The sequence below is a fragment of the Phocoena phocoena genome, chromosome 14, assembly GCF_963924675.1.
Source record: "Phocoena phocoena chromosome 14, mPhoPho1.1, whole genome shotgun sequence".
NCBI lineage: Eukaryota > Metazoa > Chordata > Mammalia > Artiodactyla > Phocoenidae > Phocoena > Phocoena phocoena.
The window spans coordinates 59,502,612-59,519,216 of record NC_089232.1 but is presented as its reverse complement, the minus strand read 5'-3'; the positions used below and the strand labels follow the sequence as shown (position 1 = coordinate 59,519,216).

The 16,605-nt window shown below is 45.5% G+C and overlaps 1 non-coding gene and 1 pseudogene across 1 annotated transcript; both read left to right on the top strand.

Moving 5' to 3' along the window:
• Positions 1–440: 440 nt before the first annotated feature.
• Positions 441–15,773, top strand: LOC136133593 (DNA polymerase subunit gamma-1 pseudogene; annotated as a pseudogene).
• Positions 1,600–1,672, top strand: TRNAG-CCC (transfer RNA glycine (anticodon CCC)). Its single transcript has one exon. It is a non-coding gene; the product is annotated as a tRNA-Gly (tRNA).
• Positions 15,774–16,605: the final 832 nt, after the last annotated feature.

The window sequence follows — 16,605 nt, the reverse complement described above, 5'->3', positions numbered from 1 at the left end:
GTCTGATATTGTCTCAGAATAGACTAAAATTATGGGTTTTGAGGAAGAGACCCAGAGGTGAAATACCTCGGAGGAATTTTTTTAAAGAACAGGTAGCTCAGAAGTTACAAACGAACCCGCCTTCAAATCAAATCATGTTTTGCTCGTTCTATCTGTATCTTTAAGAAATTTTCTGCCAATTTTGTGCCGAAGTTTTTCAATTTAGATTTTCAGCTTCTCTTAAAAAAATAGAAAGAGCTGGTGACTGCAGGCTTCCATGACGGTTAGAGGTGGGTGCCAGGAAGCTACGGCCCGCTGTGGGATGCGTCCTCTTCAGGCGCCATCAGTCCTGTGGCTTCCCCAGCTCTGAGCCTCAGCATCAGCTGCCATTGGTCATCATGTCCACGGTGTTGATTTTCTTACGGTAAAGAGGAGGCGTCTATGTTTCTACTACAGCAGAAATGAACCCAGATGGCCCCATGCTTCAAGAGAAAGAAGGCAAGAGCAAGAAACGTGGTGAGTCGAATCTCAAGGAAACTGCATGTTTCCTAATGACAGGAAAAGGGTGTGAATGCACACCCTGAAAACTGCCTGTGATCCTCTGTGACTATCGTCACAGCCCTCACCACTCATTTGGCAGCAAAAAGCAGGGGTGTGGGTCAAGAGGGAAGCCAGGGCTTCCCTGGTGGCGCAGTGGTTGAGAGTCCGCCTGCCGATGCAGGGGACACGGGTTCGTGCCCCGGTCCGGGAAGATCCCACATGCCACGGAGCGGCTGGGCCCGTGAGCCATGGCCGCTGAGCCTGCGCGTCCGGAGCCTGTGCTCCGCAACGGGAGAGGCCACAACAGTGAGAGGCCCGCGTACCGAAAAAAAAAAAGAGGGAAGCCAGTCAAAAGGGAAGTAGATATATGAAGGGAAAGGATGCTGCCCTGGGTTCCCTTCCCCAAGGTCAAATTCATGTCACTGCCCAGGGATGGCCCTGTTACCTACTGGACACGGCCATGCAGTAGGGTCTACGCAGCTGGGCCTACCCTGGGCAGGAATTTCCAGCACTACCAATTCCACCTCAGAAGAGGTCCTGCTAGCAGAGAGAGGATCTTCCACATCTTTTGTACCTTCCCTAAACTATGGGCCTGCTGGAGGCACAGTGAGGGTCTGTCTGGTTATCCTCTACACCCCACCCTGCTGTCTGTGAGTCAGACATCCTCTGGCACATCATCTAGAGTTCTGAGCCCCAGCCTTTCCTGCCCCGACAGGTCCCCCAATCCCTCCTGCTTCTCCTCCTCCCCTTTCCTGTCCCACCCCATCACCCCAGCCTTGAAAGGCTTTAGGATCTGAAGAGTGTGACCACACCAGGTGTTGAGGTGGTGACCAAACCAAGTCTCCAAGCGCTCCACTAATGTGCTGAGTCCTACCTGCTGCATCACCAAAGCAAACCTGGGGGGAGCAGGACCTTGAGTGAAAGGAGTGAGCACTGGACCAGGAGTCAGAGGATCTGGATCCAGTCTTGATTCCAGTGCTGTGCAGCGTTGGGCAAATCACCTAACCCCTCTGAGCCTGAGCTATCTCAGCTATCAAGTCCAGTGACATTTCTGTGATGTATAAATATGATCCAGGAACTTCCCTGGTAGTCCAGTGGTTAAGACTCTGTGCTCCCAATGCAGGGGGCCCAGGTTCGATCCCTGGCCAGGGACCTAGATCCTGCATGCCACAACTAAGAGCCCTCATGCCACAGCTAAAGATTCCACATGCCACAACTAAAAAAGATCTTGCATGCTGCAACTAAGACCCAGCGCAGCCAAATACATAAACAAACAAACAAATAAATAAAGATGATCGAGCCACAGAGTCAGTTTCATGACTTGTTTCCTTTGCTCTCAAGCCCAAGTTATACCTTTCTCTACATGTCCAGAGCAGCCCAACTTTCTCCACCAGTGCCCCAACCTCACATTCCCTGCACCCCTACTCCTAATAGAACTGCCTGAGGACAACATACTCAGATTGGAACATGGGGCCCAGCTCATACATGAGGACTTGCCTGAGGCAGGGGTAGGTCTGAGGGCTCTTTTGTGGCCCAGGACAGACCCTAAATCCCAGAGTTGACAGTGGGAGTGGTGTCTCCCTAAGCTGACTCAAAGATACTTCTCTCAGATGAGCAGAGAAGACTGAGCCATAGGCTTTAAAGATGTTCCAGAGAAATAAACCTTCATTGTTATCGCTAGAGCCGAGGCCCAATAGTTAGTGGCCAGATCAGGAGGCCTCCCAGGACTCTCCATGGACATGGGCTGCCTCTAAAGTGCTGGGAACTTACCAAACCAGGAGATGGCCAAGCTCACAATAGGCAAAAGGGCAAACAAATCATATGAGCAAAGTGACAAAACCAAGAGAGGGAGACAAAGCCCACTTTGGGACTGGCCAGTGGGATCCTGGTAAGAAAAGATTCCTCGTCCAGGAACTCGGATGGTGTTTGTCATAAGATTATGAAACACTGTGGAACTTGTTGTTCCTGTAATTTGTCTGCTTCAGAGGAGCTAATGTTTATTGATTTTCTTCTGTAAGAGGCAGAATCATCAATTTGGGTTGCCACTGTTGAAAGTTCTCAGGTTTCTGGAAGAAGCTTGAACAAAAAGAATTAGGCATCTCTATACTGGTTTTATTCTTTTTTTTTTTTTTTTTTTCGGTACACGGGCCTCTCACCGTCGCGGCCTCTCCCGTTGCGGAGCACAGGCTCCGGACGCGCAGGCTCAGCGGCCATGGCTCACGGGCCCAGCCGCTCCGCGGCATGTGGGATCTTCCCAGACCGGGGCACGAACCCGTGTCCCCTGCATCGGCAGGCGGACTCTCAACCACTGCGCCACCAGGGGAGCCCTGGTTTTATTCTTAATCACAGAGGTTGCTATCGTGACAGGCTTCGCAGACATCCAAATCCTTATTCTTTTTCAAATTCTCAGAGGTTGAAAGTGTCAGAAGGAATGGACATTTGTGGAACACCGAACATGTGTCAGGCACTGAGCTGGGCCCCTTAACAATACCGCAGGAGGACTTCCCTGGTGGTCCAGTGGGTAAGAATCCGCACTCCCAATGCAGGGGGTCTGGGTTCGATCCCTGGTCAGGGGCCTAGATCCTGAGTGCCGCAACTAAGACTGGCACAGCCTAAATAAATAAATATTTAGGCACTCGGGATCTTCGCTGAGACATGTTTAGTTGCGGCATGCGGACTCTTAGATGCAGCATGCATGTGGGATCTAGTTCCCCAAACAGGGATCGAACCCAGGCCCCCTGCATTGGGAGTGCAGAGTCTTACCCACTGGACCGACCACCAGGGAAGTCCCAGTAAATAAATATTTTAAAAAAAAGCAAGACAGCAGGGAATTTAATCCGTGCAGGATCTCCAAAAATTATTATGATGCCTATTTCACTGAAGAGAAAATTGAATTGTAAAAAATTAAATAGCTTGCCCAAAGTTCCACAGATAAAATGGAGCCAAAGTGAGATTCTGACCCACGTCTGTGCATCTCAAGTTCCTAATCTTTCCTTGGCTCATACCGCCTCTTTGTGACTGGTTTTTCTCTGACATTTTACATATTTTACTGTCCTACTGCGTTATTTGAAACTTCCAAAACAATACTAAATAACGATACAAGTGGTCAATGCTATTTGTTCCAGATTTTAAAATGGCTTCTCTATTTCATAGTTTGATACAGTCATCAGCATGTCTAAAAAGTTTTATTCTATCCCTAACTTACATGGAATTTTTATTAGTAATTGTTGCTAGATTTTATCAAATGCTTTTACTTTCTACTGCTATAATAATACAGGTTTTTTCTCTTTCAATCTAACACAGTAAATTTTTTTGATGAATTTCCAAATTTGAAACTATCTTTATAAACATGGGCTTAATTTCCTTTCATTCTTTTTGTAACTTTCACTGGATTGTGCTTACTAATTTTTGTTTAGTATCTTAGCTTCTACATTCATACATGAAATTTTCTAGTTTTCTTTTTCTATCCTCATCAAGTTTTAATATTGATATTACTTGGGAGCTATTTCCACCTGTTTCTCTGGCCTATGATGGTTTAAATAGTAACCTACAACAGTTTCATGGATGCTGGCACGAAACTCCTGGATCAGAGACAAAAGGCAGCTTGTTACTCACAGCAATAGCAGTAGTGACAGATCAGCATTTTGGTCCCAATTTCCTAAGGGCAATGTGAAGAGGACCAGATGACACCTGCACATGCAGTGGTTGGACTACAGGAGAGAAGAACCCTGGGTTTAAGGAACCTGATAATTTCACAATGGGCACTAAGCATACCTGCCATTTGCTCCATTGCGAGACACACTCTGTCTTCCAAGGTCATAAGTAACCTGCCCTTTATTCTGAAGGGAACCACCATCTCTACCTTCCACAGTCGTTCACCATCCAAACACCCTGGAAAAGATGGCCCAGTAGTTCACTCGCAAATGCACTAAAAGGTGAGAGACCCATGGAGGACTATATCCCAACAGTGGACAGCTGAGACCAAAAGGACAAAACATTAGTACTTGTTTATTCTTAGACAGTGGGCATGTGAAAGTCATTACATTCTTTTCTATATTTTTTAAACACCCCTTGCCAAAAAAAATAAATAAATAAATAAGGAAAGAAAGAAAGAAAGAAAAAGAAAAAGGAAGAAGAGCTTTCTCGTAATGGAATCACTACTTCAAGATTTGGTGAGTGTTCCAGCAGAATAAGGTGACTTCCCTTTAGGGACATTGCAGAATTCCTGAACTGGATGGGTGGGGCAGGGTAAGGCCCTTCTAATTCAAGGAATCTACAATATTAGGTCAACTTCGAAGGCATTTCAGAACTCCTTAACTATTCTTACTCAGTACCTCTGCATTTCATCATATTCATAGGTGAACAGGGACAGATGATTGGAAATCTCACACACACACACACACACACAATTTCCAAATAACTCATGGCTGGGATTATCCACGTTTCTTAATCTCTTTAGTCTTTTCTTAATGAGGTCAGTGGGAGGGCTGTTATTTTTGCTCCTAAGGCACTGGTGTATGAAAAATGTCATGGTCACAGGAAAGTCAGTGGTGAACAAGATAAACGTGACCCTGTTCCACAGAACTTACTATGTACAGGAGAAGAGAAATAATTCAACAGAATAATAAGATTTGATTGGCTCTCAGATTCACTAGAAATTGATTTAGCCCTCTCCCCTCCCACCTCTACTCACCCACTGGCTCTCTAAGGAGCCTTTGCCAGAGGGAGTTGGCGTAGTTTTCCTGTGTTTGTCCCGTAGAAAGTAATAGAAGAGGAGGCCCAGGGAAACCATAGATTCATAAAAGATCCAGTAAGGTGCTGGTTGATTAAAGGTATCTGCTCAGGTAACTCTCTTCTCTTTAGCTCAGATTTTCCTTTTCATAGGAAATTCCAATGTCTAGCTTCACAGCTCAGTTGAATACTTATTGCTTTAAAGGACCCAGCAAACCTAACATACCATTAAAAAGTCCAAAATTAGGATATTCTCTCGACATCTTTGCCCAAAATGCAACACCCCACATCCTCGGTCCTCTCCTTTCTTCTGCCCCTCTGATGACATTCTTGTGGCCATAACAGTATGCCAAACACACACACACACACACACACACACACACACACGTGCGCACACGCATGCATCTGCTTTCTCTACATTTCTAACATTTCCTCTTAATTCACTCCAAAAGGATGTAGGAGTGGCTACTATTTCTGAAATAGGAATAAGATTAGCTAATGAGGATGGTCTTTTTACCCATCCTCTCAGCAAAAATCAAAACACAGCTACAGTTCAACTTAAGCAAATACTTAAATAAAAATTCAGATTTATTGAAAATATTAAATTGAATTAATGTTAAATCCACTGAATAGTCTTTATTTTTGAAAGCATTCAGAGTAGAATTCCTTTACTTAGCAAGCGTCCCTCACAGCTATTTCCCAAAAATATTTACTCTGAAAGAGAAAATGTACCTGCAGTTTGGCTTTTTCCCAGATTTGATACCAGAGATACCGAAAGTCGGATAAGCAATGAGCAAAATGCAAAACCAGATTCTAGTTTCCTTCAAAAACTGAAGTGACAATTCTAATGGGCTGCCATCTAAAATGCTGGGCTGCCGCAAATGATTTTGAAAGATGGACTTTATCTGCCCCCTGCTGTATTCTGGGTAAATGACAGGACATCCTAATTTAGCAGCAGGAGACAGAGCCAGACGTGGTGTGTACTAGCACCCCTTACTAGAATAGAAAGAATAGAAAGGCTATGGCAAAAAGACCGTGCCTGGGCTTCACCACTGTGTCTCCAGAACGGAGCGTAGCTGGAATGTAGCAGGCATGACATTAATATGTGCCGAATGCCTGCACATACAGGAAAGGAAGCTGTTCTTACATACTCTGTTTGCATAAGCATAATACCAAGCGCGTATAGGCCCAAGGGGAAAAAAAGATATTTTGCAATTCTCTGTTCGTAAGTGTTTGAAATAAACTGGTGGCAACTGGGCATGACTGACGTCCTCTAATAATTCCACTGGGCTAAACAAAATAATAAATTGGAATATTCAGAGTTAACAACAAAGATCGATTTCCTAAATGTTGCTTACTGCCAAGAAATAAGTCTTTGAGATTTTAGGATCTAAAAGCCACAAGGTTAAAAGACCATATTATTGGGCTTCCCTGGTGGCGCAGTGGTTGAGAGTCCGCCTGCCGATGCAGGTGACACAGGTTCGTGCCCTGGTCCAGGAAGATCCCACGTGCCGCGGAGCAGCTAGGCCCGTGAGCCATGGCTGCTGAGCCTGCGCGTCCGGAGCCTGTGCTCTGCAACGGGAGAGGCCACAACAGTGAGAGGCCCGCGTACCACAAAAAAAAAAAAAAAAAAAAAAAAAAAAAGACCATGTGATTATTTCCAAGATGGAGGACTGGTTGAGATATCATAAAATTCGCTGTGTTATCTCTTTCATCCCTTTCTCCAGAGACGCCTGCTGCTACCAGCCCTCTAGTCATTATCCGTATATCTCTCAAACACTAGTGAAGGCAAGGACAAAAATAATAGGCATCTTCCTTAGTTGGGGGTGGATTTATTGAATACGAAAGAAGTCACGTTAGGGCTAAGATTTAGACATTTGATATACCTCCATACCTACCCTGAAGGTTAGGCTTCTCTGATGACTCAAAAAATCAGTGCAATTTCTCCAAAGAAGATATACAGAATGCCAACAAACACATGAAAGAATGCTCAACATCATTAATCATTAGAGAAATGCAAATCAAAACTACAATGAGATATCATCTCACACCAGTCAGAATGGCCATCATCAAAAAATCTAGAAACAATAAATGCTGGAGAGGGTGTGGAGAAAAGGGGACACTCTTGCACTGCTGGTGGGAATGTGAATTGGTTCAGCCACTATGGAGAACAGTATGGAGGTTCCTTAAAAAACTACAAATAGAACTACCATATGACCCAGCAATCCCACTACTGGGCATATACCCTGAGAAAACCAAAATTCAAAAAGAGTCATGTACCAAAATGTTCATTGCACCTCTATTTACAATAGCCCGGAGATGGAAACAACCTAAGCGCCCATCATTGGATGAATGGATAAAGAAGATGTGGCACATATACACAATGGAATATTACTCAGCCTTAAAAAGAAATGAAATTGAGCTATTTGTAATGAGATGGATAGACCTAGAGTCTGTCATACAGAGTGAAGTAAGTCAGAAATAAAAAGACAAATACCGTATGCTAACACATATATATGGAATTTAAGGGAAAAAAAAAAATGTCATGAAGAACCTAGGGGTAAGACAGGAATAAAGACGCAGACCTACTGGAGAACGGACTTGAGGATATGGGGAGGGGGAAGGGTGAGTTTTGACAGGGCGAGAGAGAGTCATGGACATATACACACTAACAAACGTAGTAAGGTAGATAGCTAGGGGGAAGCAGCCGCAAGGCACAGGGATATTAGCTCGGGGCTTTGTGACAGCCTGGAGGGGTGGGATGGGGAGAGTGGGAGGGAGGGAGACGCAAGAGGGAAGACATATGGGAACATATGTATATGTACAGCTGATTCACTTTGTTATAAAGCAGAAACTAACACACCATTGTAAAGCAATTATACCCCAATAAAGATGTTTAAAAAAAAAAAAAAAATCAGTGCATGCAGAACAGTTCTAAAGGGAAGATAATTAAGTGTCAATGGATGTGATATAGAAAATGTCGAAAGAGAAATGTTTCCACCAGGGGAATCTTACTACCAGTTGAGACTGGCACTTGGCCATTTCAGGTTCCTTGCACCACGCCACTAAACCAGCAAATAAGATGGGGTGCAGTGGGGAGTGTCGACCATTTCAGCTGAGGCCGTTGATCTTGGGTGTTAGGGAAAATAGGAGTGCTTCCTTAGACAGCACGGAGCAATGTTCACAAACTGAGGGGTCCTCCTTGTACCTCCCCACAGCATGCTGCAAGTTAGCAGGACTAGAGCAACCTTAGAGAAGTAGAGGGCCGCCAAGAACTCAGATGCTCAGGAATAAAGGTTAGGGTCACTCCGCCAGGTAAAGGCAGACCAAGTTGTGGCCGAGGGCAAAGGTAACATGGAGTGGGTAAATATCAGCTCTAGCCTTATATTTCCCCTTGCAGGTGAGTTACGTTATATAAGAATATATGTTAAATTTTTCCCCTCTCCCTTCCCCAGATATATAGTGTATATAGCCTCTGTGGATTTATTCTACAATTTATCCATGGCTAACAGGGCATTAAGAAAAGAGTGCGTTTAAATTAGAAGAATGAACATCAAAATTCTGAATATGGAGCTGAATGCAATCAACTGAAATTTGGGGCTTCCCCTTTTGAGGAAAGAGTAGCATATTTTGTATAAGGGATTGTTGCATTGTGTTCTGCAGGCTAGAGATTTAAGGATGGAGGCAGGGTGTACATTGATGTTGGGCCTCCAGAGGGTGACTGCGGTGGACATCTGTCCCTACCCCGAATCTTTCAAACAGCTTCTTCTCGCTTGGATAATTCTCCAAGTATAAATCCTACCTCCCTCATCTGGAATAACTTTTTTAAAATACATTGAAATTTTGAAATTAACACAACAGGTGTGTTAGAGTCTACCAATCAGATATACATGTGTAAGACTTTGTTTTGAAAGTGAATTTTCTGAGAAAACAGAGAAGGTCCAGGCCAGCAAAGGCAGCCAGTTCTGAAGTCAAGTGGTGGTGGGACTGTCTCCAGCGTCCACAGCAGAGTCCATGTGTTTTGGCTGGGCTCCGTTACATGGTCAAATCTGAGGTGTGGTTCTGAGAGTTGTTCCAAGAAGCTCAACCTAGCTTCTCCAGAAATTCCACAAATTTCTAATAGCCTTTGTGAATCCCTTCCCACGTAGACTAGCTAGAGAGGATTCTATCTTAGAACTAAGACGTCTGATTAGAATAGAAAAAAGTTAGTAGCTATGTGCCCAAGGCAGTTTGCTTTGCCTCTCTCAGCCTCAGCTTTGTCATCCTTGAAAACTTTCAAGCACTGTTGTAAAGACCAGAAATAATACAAAATGTCTTATATGTAAAAAAACTCTATGAGGAACAGTACGGAGGTTCCTTAAAAAACTAAAAATAGAACTACCATGTGACCCAGCAATCCCACTCCCGTGCTTAATTCAAAAAGACACATGCACTCCAAAGTTCATTGCAGCAGTATTTACAATAGCCAGGACATGAAAGCAACCTAAGTGTTCATCAACAGATGAATAGATAAAGAAGATGTGGGACATATATACAATGGAATATTACTCAGCCATAAAAAGAAATGGAGTTATTTGTAGTGAGGTGGATGGACCTAGAGTCTGTCACACAGAGTGAAGTAAGTCAGAAAGAGAAAAACGAATACCGTATGCTAACACATATATATGGAATCTAAAAAAAAAGAAAGTTCTGAAGAACGTAGGGGCAGGACAGGAATAAAGACGCAGACGTAGAGAATGGACTCGAGGACACGGGGAGGGGGAAGAGTAAGCTGGGATGAAGTGAGAGAGTAGCAGCTGTATAGCACAGGGAGATAAGCTTGGTGCTTTGTGACCACCTAGAGGGGTGGGATACGGAGGGTGGGAGGGAGAGGCAAGAGGGAGGGGATATGGGGATATATGTATACGTATAGCTGACTCACTGTGTTATACAGCAGAAACTAACACAACATTGTAAAGCAATTATACTGCAATAAAGATGTTAAAAAAAGAGAAAAAGAAAATGGGGTTAGACTAGGTAGCGGTTCTCAGTCCTAAGTGCACAATAGAATCACCTGGGGAACTTTTAGAAAATGAATAACCAGGCTTCCCTGGTGGCGCAGTGGTTGAGAGTCCGCCTGCCGATGCAGGGGACATGAGTTCGTGCCCCGGTCCTGGAAGATCCCACATGCTGCGGAGCGGCTGGGCCCGTGAGCCATGGCCGCTGGGCCTGCGCGTCCGGAGCCTGTGCTCTGCAACGGGAGAGGCCACAACAGTGAGAGGCCTGCGTACAAAAACAAACAAACAAACAAACAAAAAAAAAGAAAATGAATAACCAACAAGGACCTACTGTATAGCACAGGGAACTCTTCTCAATGTTATGTGGCAGCCTGGATGGGAGGGGAGTTTGGGGGTGAATGGATACATGTGTATGTATGGCTGAGTCCCTTTGCTGTGCACCTGAAACTATCACAACGTTGTTAATTGGTGATACTCCAATATAAAATAAAAAGTTAAAACAAAAAAAGGAAGAAGGTATCAGTGTTTATCTCCAAGAAGTTCAAAGTATTCAAGATAATTGGTTTTTATATCTTCTAAATTTCTTGCATTTTATAATGAAAGGAAAAAAAGATGTTTTTATTTAGGGGGATTGTTTAAAGAAATGGGTTTACAATATAGTCCCAATTCCCACTGTTCACAAGTGGAATTTGGTCTGTCTGACCCAGTCTGTTTCTGGTGACAGGAGCATGACATAGGCCCTGAAGTATTAAGAAAAATCATCCAAAACTTGGAAATAACCAAAAGACAGTTATAGCATGTCCTTTCAAGGTCATAATGGTGCTTTGTTTAACGTGCCTGCCAGGGTATTTCTTAATCCAGGGCAGTGGTTCTCAAAGTGTAATCTAAGGACTGCTGAGGGTTCCCAAGACACTTTAGGGATTTTGTAAGGTCCTCCCTTTCCAACTACATAACTCTGTGAGGCCAAATTTTCCTCATATACTTCAACCAAAAACAACATATTGCAACATATGAATGCAGAAATTGATATAAGGATTCAGCTGTCTTCTGATAAGCCAATTAAGTGTTCTATTTGCAAAAGTGTAAAACAATGCCTTTTTTCTCAAAATATATCTGAAGTTATTTTTCCTTTAAAAATGTTAACATATAATGGGCTTGTCATTTTTATTTTTAAAATACAGTTGACCCTTGAACACACGGGTTTGAACTGCGCAGGTCAACTTATAAACGGATATTTTCCCTTAGATACCAACTGCTGTGCTACATGATCCATGGTTGGTTGGACCCAGAGATGTAGAACCCAAGACAAACGGTGGACTGTAAAGCTATTCCTGGATTCTTGACTGTGGGAAGGGGTGGGTAACCCTAACCCTCACCTTGTTCAAGGGTCCACTATAACTAATACTTAAACATTTGTGTTTTAGTTTCTAATAAGGTTAATGTTGATAGATCATTGGGATCCTCAGTTTTTAAGAGTATTGAGGGATACTGAGAACGAAACTTTGAGACTCGCTGAGCTCCATGCTTGACTTTGATAGATCATTGGGATCCTCAGTTTTTAAGAGTATTGAGGGATACTGAGAACGAAACTTTGAGACTCGCTGAGCTCCATGCTTGACTTTGCTAGATCATTGGGATCCTCAGTTTTTAAGAGTATTGAGGGATACTGAGAACGAAACTTTGAGACTCGCTGAGCTCCATGCTTGACTTTGCTAGATCATTGGGATCCTCAGTTTTTAAGAGTATTGAGGGATACTGAGAACGAAACTTTGAGACTCGCTGAGCTCCATGCTTGACTTTGCTCTTCACTTTGGAGGGCTCAGATCACTCAGCTCACTCATTTCAAAACACCCTTCCTGGTAGACCGCATAATTCCTGTTCCTCCGATTCTGCTTCAAACCAGCTTTGCCATCTTATCAGTTTCCTCATTAAGGAGGTGAACAAATTTGACTAATACTCATTATATATGTATAAGAGTCAAGTTTGATCTTTTGAAGATTATACTTCAATAGGAGGTGTAATCTCTGCTGATTCATAAAGACATTTACGATTTAGCCCTGGAGTTCTTTTCTTTGCATTCAAAGGTGGATGAAGCAAGGAACACTATGAAAATCTTACTCTTAAACATTTCCCTAATGAAATGAAATAAGACAACTGTGATGATCAGCTGTGCCTAAAACTACTTTGTTCCTCGAGGAAAGTGTTTAAGAGAGAACCAGTCAAAAGCTTGGGAAGCAGAGCGGCAGGGTTTTTTTTTTTGTTTTTAATTTTATTTATTTATTTATGGCTGTGTTGGGTCTTTGTCTCTGTGCGAGGGCTTTCTCTAGTTGCGACAAGTTGGGGCCACTCTTCATCACGGTGCGCGGGCCTCTCACTGTCGCGGCCTCTCTTGTTGCAGAGCATGGGCTCCAGACGCGCAGGCTCAGTAATTGTGGCTCACGGGCCCAGTTGCTCCGCGGCATGTGGGATCCTCCCAGACCAGGGCTCGAACCTGTGTCCCCTGCATCGGCAGGCAGATTCTCAACCACTGCGCCACCAGGGAAGTCCAGAGCGGCAGTTTTAAAAGAATGTCTAAAGTTAAAAATGGGTCTGTAATTTGGGAGAGACAATATTCACTTTAATATGGAAGAATATACTTTTTTAAACATTTATTTTATTTTTGGCTGTGTTGGGTCTTTGTTGCTGCGTGTGGGCTTTCTCTAGTTGTGGTGAGCGGGGGCTACTCTTCATTGCGGTGCATGGACTTCTCATTGCGGTGGCTTCTCTTGTTGTGGAGCACAGGCTCTTGGTGCGCGGGCTTCAGTAGTTGTGGCTCGTGGGCTCTAGAGCGCAGGCTCCATAGTTGTGGTGCATGGGCTTAGTTGCTCCACAGCATGTGGGATCTTCCCGGACCAGGGCTCGAACCCGTGTCCCCTGCATTGGCAGGCAGATTCTTAACCACTGCGCCACCAGGGAAGCCCTGGAAGAATATACTTTTAATCTACTGTTAATAGCTGTCTTTCCAACACAGGCTCCACCTCCCTCTTAGGTAAACAACATAAGAACATAATTTCAGCTGTCTGCAGAACTTTCCTAGTCAGTATAAAATCAGCAGAAATTGATCACCCTACGACCCATTAGGAAACACTTCTCAAATCCTTCAGCTCCAGTGTACATCAGAATGATCTGAGAGGCCTATTAGACATACGGATTTGAGTTCATCGTACAGTGTGGGGCGGGGCAACACTGTGCATTTAAAACAAGCACTCCGGGTGACTGATTTAAAAATACATAAAACCACACTTTGAGAAATTATCTAGACAACTAAAACCTGCTGAACTTCCATTTTTCTAAGAATCACCGTGTATGCTTAACATCTACATGCCAAGTCTGTCTACAGGGTCCGTAAGGCACTTCACAATCTGACTGGTGTCTCACAACTTCCTCTCCCACCACTCCATCCATCTCTGCCCTACAACCGCCTCCCATCCTGGAGCCCAACTGGCCCACGGCTGCAGTCCTCCTTGCTGTTGACCTCTTTCCCTCTCCCTTCCCCTGCCTGTGCAGGACTGTTTATTTTTCACAGCAGTGCAATAGCGTGGACAGTTCCTGGCTATTTGGACTCTAAAGCCGGTAGACCTGGCTTCCAATCCCAGAACCCTTTGGTAAAAGTGGCCGACCCTGGGGGCGCCTGCCCCTACATAGCCATCGAGTCCCTGTACAGGAAGCACTGTCTTGAACAGGGCAAGCAGCAGCTGGAGCCGCAGGAGGCAGACCTGGCTGAGGAGTTCCTGCTCACTGACAGCAGCGCCATGTGGCAGACGGTGGGAGAAATGGGCCGCTTAGAAGTGGAGGCCGAGGCCAGGATGGAGAACTTGCGAGTGGCAGTTCCAGGTCAGTCCCTAGCTCTGACTGCTGCTGGTGGCCCAAAAGCCAGCCAGCCAGCTTATCACCATGACAACGGACCCTACAATGATGTGGATATCCCCGGCTGCTGGTTCTTCAAGCTGCCTCACAAGGATGGTAACAGCTGCAATGCTGGCAGCCCCTTTGCCAAAGACTTCCTGCCCAAGATGGCGGACGGCACCCTGCAGGCTGGCCCAGGAGGTGCCAGTGGGCCCTGTGCCTTGGAAATCAACAAAATGATTTCTTTTTGTAGGAATACCCATAAATGTATCAGGTCCCAGATGGTGGTGTGGCTGCCCAGGTCAGCTCTGACCCGTGCTGTGACCAGGCACCCAAACTATGATGAGGAAGGCCGCTATGGGGCCATCCTGCCCCAGGGGGTGACCGCTGGCACCATCACCATCTACAGCCCATCACGTGGGCTGTAGAGCCCACCTGGCTCATTGCCAGCAACGCCCGAACTGACCGAGTAGGCAGTGAGTTGAAGGCCATGGTGCAGGCCCCACCCGGCTACGCCCTCGTGGGTGCTGACGTGGGCTCACAGGCGCTGTAGATTGCAGCTGTGCTTGGAGACGCCCACTTTGCTGGCGTGCATGGCTGCACGGCCTTTGGATGGATGACACTGCAGGGCAGGAAGAGCAGGGGCACCAATCTACACAGCAAGAGAGCTGCCACAGTGGGCATCACCCATGAGCACACCAAGGTCTTCAACTATGGCTGCATCTATGGGGGGGGCAGCCCTTTGCTGAGCGCCTCCTAATGCAGTTCAACCACTGGCTCACGCGGCAGGAGGCAGCTGAGAAGGCCCGACAGATGTATGCAGTCACCAAGGGCCACCGCAGGTATCGGCTGTTAGATGAGGGCGAGTGGCTGGTGAGGGAGTTGGACCTCCCTGCGGACAGGATGGAGGACGGCTTGGTTTCCCTGCTGGATCTACGCAAGATCCAGAGAAGCTTCTAGGAAATCACAATGGAAGAAGTGGGAGGAGGTTGCTGAATAAGCCTGGATGGGGGACACAGAGTCAGAAATGTTCAATAAGCTGGAAAGCATTGCGATGTCTGACACACCAGTACCCCGGTGCTGGGCCGCTGCAGCAGCCGAGCCCTGGAGCCCTCTGCTGTCCAGGGGGAGTTTATGACCAGCTGTGTGAATCGAGCGGTGCAAAGCTCCGCTGCGGACTACTTACACCTCATGCTTGTGGCCATGAAGTGGCTGTTTGAGGTGTTTGCCATCGATGGGTGCTTCTGCATCAGCATCCATGATGAGGTTCGCTACCTGGTGCGGGAGGAGGACTGCTACTGTGCTGCCCTCGCCCTGCAGATCGCCAGCCTCTTGACCAGGTGCATGTTTGCCTACAAGCTGGGTCTGAATGACTTGCCCCCAGTCAGTCGCCTTCTTCAGTACAGCCGATATTGACCAGTGCCTCAGGAAGGAAGTGACCATGGATTGTAAAACCCCTTCCAACCCAACTGGGGTGGAAAGCAGATACGGGATTCCCGAGGGGGAAGCAATGGATATTTACCAGATAATTGAACTCACCAAAGGCTCCCTGGAAAAATGAAGCCAGCCTGGATGGTAGCTCTGCCTGGAGGCTCTGTATTTGCTCCCGTGGAGTTTCATCGGGGCGGTGCAGGCTCCTAAACTCAGGCTTTCAGCCGTGCTTTTTACAAGAGGGCTTGCCTAAGGCCAGCCATTTTTCAGTAGCAGGACCTGCCAAGAATGATTGCCTCTAATTGACGGTGCAATTGAGTTCAGAACCAAGATGCCAACGTTGGTGCAGGCTGTAGGACAAGGGGGCATTGTTGCTTGTTGGGTAAAAAGAAAGCAGAAGCCCCAAAGTTCACATTAACTCAGGCATTTCATTCCTTTTCTTCTTGGCTGGTTCTTTGTTCTGTCCCTCATGCTCTGATGCAGTGCCCTAGAAGGGGAGAGAAGTAATGCTCTAAATGGAATAAGCCTGCTCAGAGGCAGTGGAAATAAAAACAAAGATCCTTTATCTTCTCACCAAAAAAAAAAAAAAAAAAAAGTGGCTAACCTCTGTGAGCCTCAGATGACTGCTCTATCAAAACGGAGATTAAAATACCCACCCCAAGGTTATTATTACACCAGCACTGGCGGTATTTCGTTTAGATGCTAAATGTGTTAGTTTGGGGGTTTTGCCTCCTGTAAAACCTTCAATCCTCCCTGGAAGAACTGCTCTCTCCTCTGTTCTAAGCAGTGCTAGCATTTCTAGAGATACTCAATGTATATAAAAACCCTTATCTCCTTACTGCACAGGTCTATAAACCCAATTCTGTTAAGGACTTAAGAGCAGATACTTAAGCTGCATTAGATCAAATCAGTATACTAAAGTTCTAAAGATAATCCAAATCCTTAAGGGTAACCTAACCTCACTCTACCCCAAAGTTATTATACCAGATACTTTTTACTTAATGATCATGTTCCTTCGCATCTTGAGGCCAAGGGGAAATAA